The sequence below is a fragment of the Cannabis sativa genome, chromosome 7 (genome assembly GCF_029168945.1).
Source record: "Cannabis sativa cultivar Pink pepper isolate KNU-18-1 chromosome 7, ASM2916894v1, whole genome shotgun sequence".
NCBI classification, from domain to species: Eukaryota; Viridiplantae; Streptophyta; class Magnoliopsida; order Rosales; family Cannabaceae; genus Cannabis; species Cannabis sativa.
Genome location: NC_083607.1, coordinates 15,791,167 through 15,810,037, shown reverse-complemented (window position 1 = coordinate 15,810,037; position 18,871 = coordinate 15,791,167).

Here is an 18,871-nt window from a genome sequence, read left to right as displayed (position 1 = left end):
CAAAGGATGGTTAACCGGATGTTTAAAGGCCTCCTAGGGCGAAACATGGAAGTTTACGTGGACGACATGCTTGTCAAATCCAAAGCATGCAACAGCCATGCAAGCGACTTAGAAGAATGCTTCGAAGTTGTCCGGAGATACGGCATGAAGCTCAACCCAAAGAAGTGCACCTTTGGGGTCAAATCAGGAAAGTTCCTGGGCTTCATCGTCAGTCAAAGGGGGATTGAGGCAAATCCGGAAAAAATCCAGGCTCTCCTGAGCATGCCATCCCCCAAAAAACATAAAGATGTGCAGAGCCTGACCAGAAAGGTAGCTGCTTTAAGCCGCTTCATCTCACGGTCCACGGACAAGTGCATACCCTTCTTCAATGTGCTAAAGAAGTGCCAAAAATTCGAATGGTCGGACGAGTGCGAGGAGGCATTTAAAAAGCTAAAAGAGCACATGGCCAAGGCTCCTATCCTATCAAAACCCGTCCTCGGAGAAGACCTATTTCTTTATTTGGCCGTCTTCGAACACGCGGTCAGTGCCGCCTTGGTCCGGGAAGAAGAGAAAACTCAGCATCCCGTGTACTATGTCAGCAAGCGCATGATAGGGGCCGAAACAAGATACCCGGTCATTGAAAAACTGGTGTTTTGCCTCCTGATGGCGTTAAGGAAATTGAGGCCATACTTCCAAGCCCATCCGATCAAAATTCTGACCAATCACCCGCTCCGACAGGTCCTCCAAAAACCTGAAGCGTCCGGAAGGCTCCTCAAGTGGGCGATGGAGCTAAGTCAATTCGACTTGCACTACATGCCCCGAATTTCTATAAAAGGCCAAGCCTTGGCGGACTTCATTACTGAATGAAACGAAGCCGAGGCAATCGCGAATACGCCGGTACCGCCAATCCCCACATGGAGGGTATTTGTAGACGGAGCCTCCAATGAGAACGGTTTCGGAGCCGGAGTGGCTATGGTATCACCAACCGGACTGCGACTCCAGGCGGCCCTACGGTTTGACTTCACAGCTTCAAACAATGAGGCCGAATATGAAGCCCTGATAGCAGGGCTGAAATTAGCGAAAGCTGTAGGAGCCGAAAGAGTGGAAGTCTATAGCGATTCCCAACTGGTCGTGAACCAGGTATCCGGAGAATACCAAACCCGCGGCGAGCGAATGGCCGCGTACGTAACAATAGTCCGAGAGCTGCTCCACGAGTTCACGGACTACAAAATAGAAAGAATCCCCCGAGAAAAGAACGCTCACGCGGACTGTCTGGCTAAGTTAGCCTCGGATAGCGAAATCGAAGAGCTGGGGGTAGTACCAGTGGAACGCTTGGAAGAGCCAATCATCAAAATAAAAGAGACCACGCTAACGGTTGGGCAAGAACCCAGCTGGATGGTCCCCATCATAAAATACATAACAAAAGGTGAGTTTCCCCAAGAAAGGGCACTGTCTCGGAAGATTCAGTATCAGGCTCATCGTTATGTAATGATGGATCAAATTCTCTACCGAAGAGGACTCAGCATGCCTTATTTAAGGTGTGTATCGGACCCTGAAGCTAGACAAATCATGCTAGAGGTCCACGAAGGGTTCTGTGGAGATCATACGGGAGGACCCAGTCTCTCAAAGAAAATATTGAGGCAAGGGTACTTCTGGCCGACAATGAAAAAAGATTGTATAGACTATGTCCAAAAGTGTGACTCGTGCCAAAGGTACGCGAACATACCGAGAGCTCCTCCAAATGAAATCACCCTGATGACTAGTCCTGGCCCTTCGCGGTTTGGGGAATAGATCTTATTGGGTCCCTGCCAACAGGAAAAGGGGGAGTAAAGTATGCAATAGTAGCAGTAGACTACTTCACCAAATGGACGGAGGCTGAGCCTATGAAGACAATAACTGCTAAAAAAGCACTGGACTTTGTTATTAAAAACATAGTGTGTCGATATGGTTTGCCTCACAAAATAGTCTCTGACAATGGAAAGCAATTCGATTGTGAGGAATTTACTGACTTCTGCAACCGACACGGAGTAGTGAAAAGCTTCTCCGCGGTGGCCAGACCTCAAACAAACGGTCAGGCGGAAGCAGTCAATAAAATCCTAAAGGTCACCTTGAAGAAAAAGCTGCTGGCCTGCAAAAACAAATGGCCTGAAGAGTTTCCAAGGGTGTTATGGGCCTACCGGACAACCCCCAGAACCACGACCGGTCACTCGCCTTTTTCAATGGCGTACGGTTGTGAAGCGATGGTCCCGGTAGAAACGTTATTCCCATCCCATAGGAGGACGACTTACGATCCAGCCACGAATCAAGCTTTGCTTCAAGAGGCTTTGGATCAAGTCGAAGAACTCCGGGATGAGTCTCAAATACGGATGGCAGCTTATCAGAAGAAGGTGACCAAGTATTTTAACTCTAAGGTTAAAAACAGAAAATTTGCTATTGGGGATATGGTCCTAAGAAGAGTCTTCCCAGCCACCCAGGAACCCGGAGTAGGGGTACTTGGGCCAAATTGGGAAGGACCATATGAAATCGAGGACGAAATCGGCTCCGGCACTTACAAGCTAAAAAGAATGGATGGAACCATTGTGCCAAGAGCCTGGAATGCCGATCACCTCAGAAAATATTACGAATAGCAAAGATATAACTTAGACTTTGTTCAAAGAGTTTGTACCGTCCAAATGTATACCTCCTCTACATGTTGAATAAAACTGAGTGCCTTAAAAACAAAGTTTCTATGCCACTCAGGGGGGTACTAGGGTATACCGCACGGACAGACAGAAAACAAACTAAGTAAAATATCGTGACCCAAAGGGTAGGTCAAAAAAGTATGCACAAAAATAAAGAGCATAAGTATAAAAATCCTGATCCAAAGGACAGGTCAAAAAAGAGAAATATGTGGCAAAAGAGATCACATATAAATATCCTAGCCCACAGGGCAGGTCAAATATATACAAGTGGCCCGGGGACAGGCCTTAAAAAAAAAATTGTCTCCCCTTCAAATAAAAAACAGCTACCTAAATATATTGTCTCAGGGTAGCTGTATGTAAGCAAATATATATATAAAAAGAAGAAAAAATAATAATAATAAAAGAAGTGGGTTGAATCCTGGTTGTACTGGGTTAATCTCGAAGCAGCTCAGTCGATACGCGGAGGAAGGCGAGGTCCGATACGCGCCTCTACCATTGCATCAAGCTTCTTCTTCTTCTCCCAAAATTTGGCAATCATTTCCTCAGGTTTGGGGTAGAAAGTAAGCTTGATATTTTGGTCGTTGGTAGACCAAGCCACGAAGACTCCATCATCAAAGCGCTTAGGGCACCGGCCGCAGGAAACGGGAGAGAGAAGCTCGGCTCTTTTCGCCTTCTTGGAGGCTTGTTCCTTGAAGTCCCTGAGTGTTGGAAATTATTTTACCAGAATCTTAGATCTACTCACAAGTATGTTTATTAACACCCTAAATATGAACTTTCTAAAACGATGAAATAAACACATATAAAGTTTAGGAAACCTTACATTGGGTGCAGCGGAATTAAATGACTCCTTCCGTTCAGATATCTAGCCCTTGATTCCTTTCTGTAGCAGAGCATTATCAATATCTGAACCTGGATCTCTTTCTCTGAATCTTTGATGCTGAAACTCCTTTTGCTGAAAGTCTTTCTTCACGATCTTCCTCACTATGATTGAGGTATCACTTGCTGTGTGTGGGCACTACTCATACACTAAGAATTTCGAAATTCAAGAGGGAAGAGAAAGAAGAAGTGGCAGCTAAAGATAGGGAGAGAGAAAGGCTCAGGTTTTTCTCTGAAGGAAAAATAGAAAATTTAAGTATATTTTCCTGAAGCCTTCACTATCTATTTACAGCATTCCACTAGGGTTAGGTTTGAATTATTTGGCATTAAAATAATGAAAATATCAGAGGGAAAACACTACAAAAGTTGCCGGCCATGCAAGGTGGAATTGGGCCTCACTTTTTGCAATTTTGCAATTTTATCTTTTCTGCATCTGATTTTCTCAAAAACGCCAATTTTCTAATTCAACCATTAAAATGCAAATTCTAACTATTTAATAAATATAAATAATTATTAAATAATATTTTCATTTATCATATTTATTAATTGAACCATACAAAGTATCATAATTCACAAATAGACATAGTCTAATTTGAGAATTATAATTGATTAATCAAAACCAATTACATGAGTCTTACAAGAAATATTATCTCAACTAGTGGGGGGACCATGGGTCTATATAACCGAGCTTCCAATAAGTAGATCAAGAATTTAGGACTAAAATTTACTGACTTATTAATTCTTCGTTGAATCCACGCATAGAACTTAGAATTGCACTCTCAGTATATAGAATGCTCTATATGTTCCACCATATAGACACATCATTAGTTATCCATTGTTATTATCCTAATTTGATCAATGATCCTCTATATGAATGATCTACACTGTAAAGGGATTAAATTATCGTTACACCCTACAATGTATTTATTCCTTGAAACACTTGACCCCGTATAATTGATATTTCAGCTTATGTGAAATGATTACTCCACCATTTATGTTCGTTTGGTCAAGCTCGAAGGAGATCATCCTTTGCTTACTATTCGCCAGATAGAAGTTATAGATTCCATGTTTATGCTAGCGCTCCCACTCAATTGCACTACCGTGTTCCCAAAATGTACGTATCACCCTGACGTAAAAGTAGGCTTAACTAACAAATCAAAGAACACAAATAGCCTTTCAAGATTGAGCCTAATCATAACAGGATTAAGAACATTTGATCTAGGATCAACTTGGCGATATTGACTTGAATAGATTTTACGGTAAGTTTAATTAAATCTAAGTCAAAGTTCAATGTCGGTCCCTTCCGATGCATACTCCATGCATCCAACCTGAGCTTTACTTTAACCAATGCTCTGGAAAGAACATAGCACTTCTCCAAATGCAAGTAAACTCTTGTTGTAGATTATCATATCAGTAAAACCGTATGTCTGATAAATCTAGGAAACTTTATTCACATAGTCATGTTTACTTTCCAATGTGTTGACGGCACAATAAACAGGATCAAGTATGTGAAAAGGGTTTCAGATGAATTTATACATTATATACATATAATCATTAAATAAATCTTGTGAACCATGCAACATTAAATGTTATTTCTGATCTATATTAATAAGTAAATCTGATTATATTGAAATGAGTTTTATTTAGGGCATAAAACCCAACAAACTCCCACTTGCACTAATATTAAACAAAAAGTGCGTTTCAAATAATCTCAACACCTTGATATACAAATCAAGTGTAGTAGTAGTAAACTCCTCGTAATAGGATTTGAAAGGTTGAATTAACCACAACCTTTTCTCCACCATTACTCTTCCTTTAATCACAAAGTCATTGATAATGTGAAATTCCTCTCTATATGTCTACTCTCTTGGGATACTGGATTCTATACTTTTGGCAACTACTTTTGGTTAATCAGGAAATTAACACTAGTAGTTTAAGGCAATTTGGAATGGTGCCAAAGATGTATAGAACTTTCCTTAGACTGAATAAGTACCTTTCCTGCAGCTTTAACATTCAGTCCCTTCCTGGTAGAACTAGAGACTTCAGATAGGTTTTTACACTTCTCCAAAATCACTATTCCACCCCCAGAGTAACCACCATCTTATCAGAAAGATTTTCTAGCACAAAGGCAAATTTCGAAATCTGATATGGTGTAGTCTAAGAGTTTTAAACACACCCTTATAGACTAACATATAGTTCCTCTTCTTAATCTTAAAATTTACTTGATTGTCTTCCAATGTTCTTCTCCTGGATTAATCTGATACCTACTCATTACTCCCACTCAACGAGAGTGTCTGGTCTAAGGCATACAAAAGCATATCTAAGACCTCTCACTGTTGATATAAGAAATTCTTTCATGGCTTTATCTTTTCTGGAATAGTTAAGACTTTTCCTTAGATAAATAAAATCTATGCCTAAGAAGTTGTGAAACTTCTATAGATTGCCATTAGAAAGAAAATGCTTCAGCATCTTACTAAAGTAAGTTGCTTGCATTAGAGTAAGTAATTACCAGGTATACCACAAGCCATAAGTTTAGATAAACTCAAACCTATAATACTAGGAACAGGAAGTTTGTTAAGTCCATTGAATAGACTTATAAACGAAAATTTCCTTTTATGTCCTTGTAATAGAAAACTTTAAGTTACTCCATGTGAATGGATTAAACCATAGTTCTATTGGCTTTCTTCTTAGTTTCTTATCTTGACAATCCATTACTTGTTTAAACTCACAATGGATTTTAATCACTAGTGTCTTCCAAGTCATAAGAAGGTGAGTTCCTAGAAACTCTCCCACTACGACAAGGTACCGTGAATTATGTCTAAGAAAACTAAATGGTATTGATCTCTTCGGTTGTTACAAGACAACAGAGGCAGTGGGATCATCATATGTTATATAAGATGATAGAACACTTTTGGAATCAAGAAAAATATCTCCTTTATTTGCTACTTGTTTTCAGACTTAGTCATTTTCTTAGAAAAGTAGTATTTGTTTGAACAAACACTTTCTTATCTATTGACAATGGGATGGTCCACCCCTAATCACTTAGAATAGCTAACAAACCATGGTTAACAGTTCTAGCTTTTCTTAAGATTTTGATTAGGTCATCCATGAATCTAGTAATGATTTACATTAAGTACCCAACCATTACATCATTCTGAAATTGTATTACCATAGAAGAATTTAGGCAACGACTAGTAACTAATCATCAATATGCAACTCGAAATTTCTGGGGAGGTAAGTTTGGATATAATTCAAAAATCAATTTAATGATCTTTGAACTTCATATCGACTAACTATTTCTCCACCCCTATCAGTTCGCAAGATCTTTAACCACTTACCTTAATGGTTTTAACCATTGCTATAAATTAATGAAATTTTCAAACATTTCAAATTTCTTGCTAAAAGGTATAATCTAGAGTTATCGTTTGAAGTATACAACGAAAAACTCATATCCACCCCTGAATGTACATCCATCTGCGAATGAGATGAACTACTTTCAGTGGATATAGGCATATTAACTCTTTGCAGAGATCGATCCTGTCAAATCCACTATGAACAAGATACAAATGCCATAGATTAAAAAAATGTGGTAGTATCTTTTGATGACATAGGTTTATAAAAGAATTCTTAGAATAGTGCAAGTGGATCTTGGTCACAAAATACCTAACTCATATTCCATACAGTTTGAATCCATTAATAAAAGATGGATATTAAACACTTGAGAAAGTGTAACTGCATTGTATCTGGAATTAGAAATATAAGAAAATTTCTGTTTGGATTCTAAAATTAAAGTCAAAGACTTAAATTCAACCAAATATAATGAGTAATTCTTTCTTGGACCACCACTACTAATACAAACTCGAAGTCAGATTTGCCCATACAAGTAGGAGATTTCTAAGATTGAGGATTTATATCAATTGAGAATAGAATTTCGGGATTATAATCATATGCATCATTTAATATGGAATGACATGAAATGATTTATAGACCATTCATCCAATGATATGTTATTGAGCTAATTCGAAATGAATAAGCTAAGAGGAATTAGGATAATTTCGTTTAAAATAAGAATCCAACAATGCTTCGATTAGCGAAAGTGAAAGTAATCTTATTTATATAATCTTCTTGTTTCATATCGTAAAAATACTAGTCTAAGGTGTCATCAATTGATGAACAGCTAGATGTCGCATATACAATATTTATCTTTCGAGATCTAACACTATTATGTATGTCTAATGGTGAAAATCCACTAGGGATTTATCTCATTAGATAAACAAGCCAAGTTAGACCAACAATGAAGATTCGAAATTAAACTACAACTTAATAACAGAAAATAACATGGTTCAATATAAATTCATACACAATTCAGAAATTATAAACATATAGCAAGTAGGAATGACAAGTGAAAATACTAAAACTTACAATCCTAAATAATTTCCAAGGTTTTCAACAAACTGATATCAGTGTCCCGTTTAGGCGAGAGTCAAAGCTACCATTCATTGAATAGAGTTGTCAGCTCGTTTAAAATGTTAAACATTCTAGCAACCTTTTATTCGATCAAGATTGGAATTCAGCGTTGTCCCGTTTAGGCGAGAGTCAAGGCAATTCTATCTTATGAGCTTCCACCATTGTTTCATAATTTGCAAGTCAAGTATGGTCGCCACCATTAGGGTGATCCATACCATACAAAACACTTACAAACTACTTATCATGCGAGGTTAAACGGTGCGAAATTGCTAATGAACGTTCCTCCATTAGGGAGGATTACTCACTAAAACAAACGCGGTGTAAAACCCACAATGGAGATCGAATGTCTTAATAATAAAGCTCATTATTTAAAGAGAATTGTATTTTCTTTGATTCTCTTTATTTATTCTATTTATTTTAAATATATATTTATTTAATTAAAATTTCCAATTTAGAATGAAAAATTCTAAATATAAATTTTAATTTAATATTTATAAATTTTACTTAGATGGTTATGAAAATAACATGAATTATTTCCATCTTAGTAATAATTTCCAATAAATATTTAGAAAAATATTCAATTTAAGTTGTTACAAAATTAATTTAAATTAATTTACAACTCAAATTTTATTTTCTATAAATATATATATTGCATTTCGAAAAATTAAAGTATTTAAGAATACAATTTTCGAAAAATGCATGTTAAAATAAAAAATAAATCCTGGAAAAATTATTCTAATTTAATGTTGGCCCAAAATTAATTAATAAAATTAATTTACAACAAAAAATATAATTTTCCTATTTAATTAAATATGTATAAGAAAAATTTCAAATATTTAAGTATGATAAAAAAAAATCAACTTAAATATTAATTTTCTATTTAATTAAATACACTAGAAAAATACTTCAAGCAAAAATATCACCTATCTAGATTTTCCTTTGACTAGTTAATTAAATTTCTAATAATATATTTTAATTCAATTTATTTTAAATTAATCAATAAATGAAAAAAATCATTGATTTAAGTTGATCCAAGAATTAATTAAAATAAATAATTAATTTACAACTTAATCTATTTTTCAAATAAAATTTGAAATTCCAGCATTTAAGAAATGCAATTTCGAAATTTGATTAATAAAATAAAGAAAAAAATATTTTGAAAATTATTTAAATTTAGTTGAAAAAATAAATTTCAACTAAAAATAATTTTCTATATAAGTGTCATGAAAAAGAAATATTTAAGTATGATGATAAAAATCAACTTAGATATTTAATTTTTAAATTAATTAAATGTATTAAATTCAAGAAATAAATAATTAAGTGTAGAGAAGGCTTAATTATTAATCTCTAGTTTAATACTAGGAAAAATATACTTAAAATAAATTGTACCAAAATTAATTAATAAATAATTAATTTCACAATGTATAATATTTCCTATTTAATATTAGAAATAATAAGTAGTCTAGAATTAACTATCTAGAAAATATCTTATTTGACTAAGTATCTTTTCCACAAAATTTGAAAAAATATCTAATTTAAGTTGTATTAGAAAAAATCTAGAACTTAAATATTTTCAAATTTAAATTTAATTAAATATCAAAAATTAAGTTGAAACCACTTAATTTGAAAATATTCCATTTTAAGTTAATATTTGAAAAGATATTAACTTAAAAAATATCTAAAATATTCCATTTTAAGTTAATATTCGAAAAGATATTAACTTAAAAAATATCTAAAGAATCTTAATAACCAATGCCTAAAATTCCTCAACTTAATTTTGAAATTTGAAATTCAAAAGATATTCAGATTTAAGTTGGTTAGTTGTAGATAACTAAATATCAACTTAAATAGGAATATTTAATGAAAAATTTAAATTAAGCTCCAGAAAGAATCTAGATGGTTATAATTCTATATTTAATTAAATACAAGAAAATACATATAGTTTAGCTTAGAATAAACAATTCTTTAAACTATAATTTTCTTAAATTAATTTCAAAATAAATGAAATTAATTATGTTGCTAATCAATTTTATTAGGTTAAACTAGTGTAATTAACCTAGTACAGTTGTTCAAATCAGGCAAATGGGCCTTCACAATTGGGGTGGTTCATGTGAGGGGGTGCTGGGTTCAGTATGTCGTACCCACTTCTATGGCTCCCAACTCTCACACAAAGCCCAAAAGAGAGGAATTTAACCTTAAAATGAACAACTGTTATTAATTGAATAGGCCCAAAAACTAAATGGGCCTAAATAAATTCTATCAAGAACTATGATAATTTATTTTAGCAACAACAACCTGTATGCATCTATAATAAAATTAAACACATAGGCTCACACAGGCACACTTTGGATGGGTCCTATCATGTTGGTAGGTCATACACAGATGAAAGAAGATTGTAAATATACCTGTTACAAATTATTAACTTGACCAAGGGAGCCATCAGATCATTAGATCTGGCAAAAAGTAACCATGGTTATTTGCAATCAAGTAATAATAGGTTTTGAAAACTTACAAACAAGCTAAAACACATACTCTTGCAACAAGGTTAGCTGGATAGTTGGATGTAGGATTTATTTAATTTTAAATTAAATAATTTATTTCGAAATAACTAATTATATAAATAAAATATTTATTTTTCGAAAATTTAAAAAAAAAATTTCGAAAATTAAAAAAAAAAATAAATTTAAAATTAAACCTACAATTTTGAAAAATTAGGTTTCAACCAACCTAAGTATCATTTCAAAATTTGCTAACTACTTTTAAATTTTTAAATGTTATTTTATAAATAAAAATTAAATAAAAAAATTAGAAAAGATAAATGAATATCTTCTTCAAATTTTAAATGTAATTTAAATAAATAAAATAACAAAATTTAAAAAATTAGCAAAATATCTTATATCATTTAAAAATTACATGATTATAATTATCATATTTTAAATTTAAAATAAGATAAGATATAATCAAATTTTAAAATAAGATAGATTTTTAAGCAAGAAGATAGATACTAAATCTATTCAAATTCAAATTACACTAATATCTTGAATTAAATTTAAAAAATATTAAATTAATTCAAAAAGATAATTAGAATTGAATTAGGAATAGTAATAGTATATATATATAGAACTACACAAAAAATCGGAAGTTAATTCCATGAAAAACATGAAAAATCGAAGAAAAACGAAAAAATTGTGAGCTGTACGGACAGTTTTCGCGATCGCAGGAAAATTTCAGCACAGCTCCGATTTTTTCAAATCTTCAAAAATTCATAACTAATTCAAATAAAATCGAAATTGAGTTCTGTAAAAGGCTAACTTGCTTAATTTTTTCCATACTATCCAATAAAAATAATGTCAGAAACAGAATCGCAATTATTTTTTACGAAAATTTACAAACATCAATCAATCATCAAATAACACTCAATACAACATGATACCATCCAAAAAACATAAAAACAATCATTTTAAAGTCCAAATTTCTTGCAAGTAAATCAATTACCATGGCTCTGAGGCCAGTTGTTGGAAATTATTTTACCAGGATCTTAGATCTACTCACAAGTATTTTTATTAACACCCTAAATATGAACTTTCTAAAACGATGAAATAAACACATATAAAGTTTAGGAAACCTTACATTGGGTGCAGCGGAACTAAATGACTCCTTCCGTTCAGATATCTAGCCCTTGATTCCTTTCTGTAGCAGAGCATTATCAATATCTGAACCTGGATCTCTTTCTCTGAATCTTTGATGCTGAAACTCCTTTTGTTGAAAGTCTTTCTTCACGATCTTCCTCACTATGATTGAGGTATCACTTGCTGTGTGTGGGCACTACTCATACACTAAGAATTTCGAAATTCAAGAGGGAAGAGAAAGAAGAAGTGGCAGCTAAAGATAGGGAGAGAGAAAGGCTCAAGTTTTTCTCTGAAGGAAAAATAGAAAATTTAAGTATATTTTCCTGAAGCCTTCACTATCTATTTATAGCACTCCACTAGGGTTAGGTTTGAATTATTTGGCATTAAAATAATGAAAATATCAGAGGGAAAACCCTACAAAAGTGGCCGGCCATGCAAGGTGGAATTGGGCCTCACTTTTTGCAATTTTGCAGTTTTATCTTTTCTGCATCTGATTTTCTCAAAAACGCCAATTTTCTAATTCAACCATTTAAATGCCAATTCTAACTATTTAATAAATATAAATAATTATTAAATAATATTGTCATTTATCATATTTATTAATTGAACCATACAAAGTATCATAATTAACAAATATGCCCCTATAAACTCTTTCTTTACAATTTCGCCCTTACTTAGTGAAAAATTCACAAATAGACATAGTCTAATTTGAGAATTATAATTGATTAATCAAAACCAATTACATGAGTCTTACAAGAAATATTATCTCAACTAGTGGGGGGACCATGGGTCTATATAACCGAGCTTCCAATAAGTAGATCAAGAATTTAGGACTAAAATTCACTAACTTATTAATTCTTCGTTGAATCCACGCATAGAACTTAGAATTGCACTCTCAGTATATAGAATGCTTTATATGTTCCACCATATAGACACATCATTAGTTATCCATTGTTTTAATCCTAATTTGATCAATGATCCTCTATATGAATGATCTACACTGTAAAGGGATTAAACTACCGTTACACCCTACAATGTATTTATTCCTTAAAACACTTGACCCCGTATAAATGATATTTCAGCTTATGTGAAATGAGTACTCCACCATTTATGTTCGTTTGGTCAAGCTCGAAGGAGATCATCCTTTGCTTACTATTCGTCAGATAGAAGCTATAGATTCCATGTTTATGCTAGCGCTCCCACTCAGTTGCACTACCGTGTTCCCAAAATGTACGTATCACCCTGACCTAAAAGTAGGCTTAACTAACAAATCAAAGAACATGAATAGCCTTTCAAGATTGAGCCTAATCATAACAGGATTAAGAACATTTGATCTAGGATCAACTTGGCGATATTGACTTGAATAGATTTTACGGTAAGTTTAATTAAATCTAAGTCAAAGTTCAATATCGATCCCTTCCGATGCATACTCCATGCATCCAACCTGAGCTTTACTTTAACCAATGCTCTGGAAAGAACATAGCACTTCTCCAAATGCAAGTAAACTCTTGTTGTAGATTATCATATCAGTAAAACCCTATGTCTGATAAATCTAGGAAACTTTATTCACATAGTCATGTTTACTTTCCAATGTGTTGACGACACAATAAACAGGATCAAGTATGTGAAAAGGGTTTCAGATGAATTTATACATTATATACATATAATCATGAAATAAATCATGTGAACCATGCAACATTAAATGTTATTTCTGATCTATATTAATAAGTAAATCTGATTATATTGAAATGAGTTTTATTTAGGGCATAAAACCCAACACTGAGCTCCTTCAGCTCCGCGGCTAGAGCGGCCCTGGACTCTAAGTTTGCTTGGTGAGTTTCCTCTAAGGATATCACCTTGGCAACCATCTCGTCCAAGGCTTCCCTGGCCTCCCGGAGCTCCCGCTTGGCCTTTGCAGCGGCCTCACTTTCCGCCCTCAGCTCCTCTTGATGCTGGGCCTCCAGCCTGTCCCTCCGCTGGGCCTCATCCCGGATCATGGCCTCCGCCTGGGGTTCCCTCCGCTTGGCCTCCTCCTCATTCGCCTTGGCAGCAGCCTCCCGGCGCTCAGCAGCCTCCTGGTAAAGCTGCCTCTCCGCAGTAAGATCCTGAAGGACCTTCCTGACGTCGTTCATGTCCCCAAAATCAGACAGAACGAAGCCATGGTTAATGATGTTCTTGGAGAGGCGGCCAGCCTCAGCAGCAAGCTGAAAAACAATACAAGTGTAAGAAAGAATCCCCAAAAAAGAAAAATAAAGGGAAAAGCAAAATTACAAAGCACTTACCACAGTGAGGGAGTGGCAGAGATCCTGGACCTGGAAGATAGAGTTCAGGGAGGCACAAGTTGCGAACCGCTTAGGCGCGCACCGGGTAAGCTGAGAAGCAAACTCGCCAGTCATCTCCGCGGCGAAAGGAGCCAAGGTGGGCCCAAGGAAGCGACGGAACCAGTCCGACAGGGGGTCCAAGTTTAGGTCCCACGGATCCTGGTACTCCGGGTTGTTGATGGTTTCTTGCACCATAACCCGCAGAACCCTCCTAAGGGCTTCCACCTCGGCAAACCCCCGAGCGTATTCGTCCATGGCATAGTTATGCTTGGCTATCCAGAGCTCTTGCCTCGCCTCGTCTCCAGGAACTGGAGTCAGCACAATGTTGGGAGGAGCAGGATGCTCTTCCATGGGAGAGACCCCACCATCAAGACCGTGGGCCGGAGTGTCAGCTCTCCGAGGCCGCTTGGGCTCTTCCTGGGCAATCATTTTGCCCTTACGCTTGCGAATCAGAGCAATTTTGTAACGCCCTAAATAATTAGGCACGCTACCCAAAATGATTATGAAACCCTAATCACCTAACCGGGATTACTAATTAAAAATAGCGCAGAATTTAAACTTTTATATTAAACAGACTGAAAATAAACTTGTAATATATTTAAACTTTTCAAACATAGTTGGGATCCCAAAAATATTTACAAAATTATTACAAGTTCTTTCTTACTAGCCGACCTAAGCGGCAAAACAGAATACAAAAGTCAACACTGCTAGACCCATAACCCGTTTGGTCTGAAGTGGCGTGAACATGTACATTCTTCGTCTGCTCCTGAAACTCATGGCTGATCAGCTAATGCCTTACCCTTTCCTTCACAGTAGAGCACCCGTGAGCCAAGCCCAGCAAGACAGTATAAATCATATCAAATATATTATGCTCATTCACACATATATGTCTGTATAGCACAGACCTGATCACTATATCAGCATGCCCATTTATGTCTACGTGGCGTAGACCTATGTGTTGCGCTCACACATCTAATTAAATCTACGTGACGTAGACCCACGTGTTGTTCTCACACGTCTATATACATTAAGGCCTTAGAAGTGGTTCATCTCGGTTATGAGTACCGAGTCCAACCTGATTATGCCTTGAGCGCATACTCCTTAAATTCCATTTCATTTAACATGGCATAGCATTATACACATATTCCACTAGAGTAATAACCCTAGGCTAATAGACCGTTCCTATTAGGGTAATAACCCTAATCCCGGTTACAATAACACACATATATCATATTCACATAAGCGCCACTGCGCATACTCTACGTGCAAACTACTGTCTTACCTGTTGTCCAGCTATAAATGGAGATTCCGAATCCTCGGGTGCTCCTGATCAGGTGCCGGTAATCCTAGTCACACAAATCCGGGATCATTCACACTTAGGGTTAACCCCTGAATTTCAACTCATAAAAATTCAAGCATGACATTTAAAATTCAGATAATCTTACAGAGCTCAGAACGAGCTTTCCAACGATATAAAGAACTCCCAAATCGGAGTTCGAATCACAAAGTTATGCATTTTCGAAAATTCAACATAAACTGCCCAAAAATCACGAGGGCGGGCCGTGGCATGCCCAAACCATGCCGCGGCACCTGGGACCAATTCCCAGGTCCACTCAGAGGAGCGGGCCGCGGCATGCTCCAGAGCATGCCGCGGCATCTGGGTGCAGAACCCAGAAAACCAGCAAGCTCAACTCGAATTTTCAGCCCAAAACTCAATCTTTTCACTCCAATTTCTCAACCAAACTTTCAAATCAACAAGTAAGGTTCCTAGCAATTATTAGATGATCAAATAAACACATTTCATACATCAATTCTAGTAATAAGCTTCAAAAATCAGATTACCTAAAAATCACATAAACTCCCATTTCAAGCTTAAAAGCTAGAATTCACAATTTAGCTCCAACCACAATTCTCAGCAATCAAATAGCATAAATAACTGGAATTCAAACATGGAGAACACCCTAGATTCCATCCAAAGCTCACCCAAACACAAACCCACACAATAATCCACAAGATTCAAGTATAAACATGCTTAAATTCACACAAGAACACTCACATGCAACATCAAAACATCATCAACTTATTAATCCAAAAGCAAGCTTAAGTTTCCACAACCACAAAGCTTCAAATCCAAGCTCAACCAAACAATTTCCACCAAAATGATTTGGAAAACTCAAAGGGGGTTAGAGAGGGAGAGAGTTCGGGTGAGAGAGAGGTAAAACCAGAAAATTAATTTCCTTTTCTCTCAAAAATCCATTAATTCAAAGTAAATCCCTTATGGTCAAATGACCATTTTGCCCTTAGGGCTATAAAACAAACATAAGCATTTTCAAGGGCATAATTGTCATTTCTCACTCAAATATTGCCAAATAAATTTCAGATTATCACATATCAAATAAAATGCCAAATAATCAATTCAATTTACATTTCGGGCCCGAACCCAGTTCGGCCCGAAATTCCCGGGTGTGACTATACCGCGCCAACCTGTCAGAACACACCTGAAAAGACAACACAGGCATACTATATAATAATATAGTTCTATTAAGCACGTAATTAAATTAATCTCAACAATTTACCCTTCTCGGGTCATAATTACCAAAATGCCCCTGGCTCACCAACGGGGTCTTTAACATGTTAAATTTCATATAATTTCACATATATTGAACTATATAATAATATAATTCCTCAATTAACTCATAATTATCTAATTAGGATTTTGCTAATCCTTTTCTTAATTCTGGGTATTACAATTACCCCCTCCTTGTAGAAATTTCGTCCCGAAATTTACCTGAACAACTCCGGATATTTTTGCTGCATATCCGTCTCGAGCTCCCAGGTTGCCTCTTCTATTTTACTGTTCCTCCACAGTACTTTTACCAGTGCCACAGTCTTGCTTCTCAAGACTTTCTCTCTTCTATCAAGTATCTGCACTGGTTGTTCCTCGTATGATAAGTCCGGTTGAAGTTCCAACGCTTCATAACTCAGAACATGGGACGAGTCTGAGACATACTTCCGAAGCATTGAAACATGAAACACATTGTGTACAGCTGCCAGTGCTGGGGGCATAGCCAACCTGTACGCTACTTGCCCTATCCTCTCAAGGATTTCAAAAGGTCCAATGAACCTTGGGCTAAGTTTCCCTTTCTTCCCAAAGCGTTTTATGCCTTTCATCGGAGATATTCTGAGAAATACCATGTCTCCGACCTGAAAATCAATGTCTCGACGCTTTGGATCGGCATAACTCTTTTGCCTACTCTGAGCCGCGAGCATTCACGCTCTAATTTTGTCGACTGCCTCACTTTTTTTCTGAACAGCTTCGGGACCCAAGAACTTTCTTTCACCTACTTCATCCCAGTGAATGGGCGATCTACATTTTCTTCCATACAAAAGTTCATAAGGAGCCATCCTGATTGTTGCCTAATAGCTGTTATTATAAGAAAACTCGATCAGGGGAAGGTACTTTACCCATGATCCTTCAAAGTCAAGCACGCATGCCCGTAGCATGTCTTCTAAAATCTGAATGGTCCTCTCGGATTGTCCATCCGTCTGAGGATGAAAAGCTGTGCTGAACTTTAACTGAGTTCCCATAGCTCGATGCAGACTTTCCCAGAATCTTGATGTAAACTTCGGATCTCTATTCGACACAATGGACTTTGGGACACCATACAGACGAACAATTTCTGTGACGTATAACTCAGCATACTGATCAATGGAGAAGTTCGTCCGAATAGGTAAAAAGTGAGCAGACTTTGTAAACTTGTCCACTATGACCCACACAGAGTCAAACAGTCCTGTGGTTCTAGGCATACCTACCACGAAATCTATAGCTATATCTTCCCATTTCCATTCTGGTATTTTCAGCGGTTGCAGCAACCCTGCAGGTCGCTGGTGTTCAGCCTTCACTTGCTTACACGTAAGGCACTTTGCAACATACTCCGCAATGTCATTCTTCATGCCTGGCCACCAAAACATGGCTTTCAGGTCTTGGTACATCTTTGTCGACCCTAGATGAACTGAATAAAAAGTCGTGTGAGGCTCATTCATGATCTCTTTCTTGATATTCTCATCCACAGGCACACAAATTCGACTCCCAAATCTCAACATTCCCGTTTCATCCACTGAGAAATCATTAGCCTTCCCGGCCGAAACCTTAGCTCGGGTTTTTATCAATTATGAATCATGCTTTTGCGCTTCTTTAATTCTCTCAAGAAGAGTGGATTGCAGGGTAATATTAGCCAATTGCCCCACAAGCAACTCAATTTGAGCTCGAGTCATTTCATTTGCCAGTTGTTGAGAGATTTGCTTCATAGAACTCAGTTGACTCTGACCTTTTCTACTCAGGGCATCAGCAACTACGTTGGCTTTACCAGGGTGATAAAGAATCTCACAATCATAATCTTTCACCAGTTCTAGCCAACGCCTCTGTCTCATATTCAAGTCTTTTTGGGTAAAGAAATACTTCAGACTTTTGTGATCAGTGTATATCTCACATTTCTTGCCATAAAGGTAATGCCGCCAAATCTTTAGTGCAAATACCACTGCTGCGAGTTCTAAATTATGAGTAGGGTACCTCTGCTCGTACTCCTTTAACTGCCGAGAAGCATAAGCTATTACCCTCCCAGCCTGCATAAGCACACAGCCGAGACCCTGTCTCGAGGCATCACAATATACCACAAACTTTTCCTTATCTGAAGGAAGAGTTAGTATAGGAGCGGTAATCAAGCGTTGCTTTAACTCCAGAAAACTTTTCTCACACCGATCAGTCCAAACAAATTTCTGATTCTTTCGAGTTAGCTCCGTTAAGGGTACAACAATTTTAGAAAAACCCTCAACGAATCGATGGTAATAACCAGCCAAACCCAGAAAACTTCTAACCTTTGTAGCTGATTTCGGTGCTGGCCAATCCCGAATAGCTTCA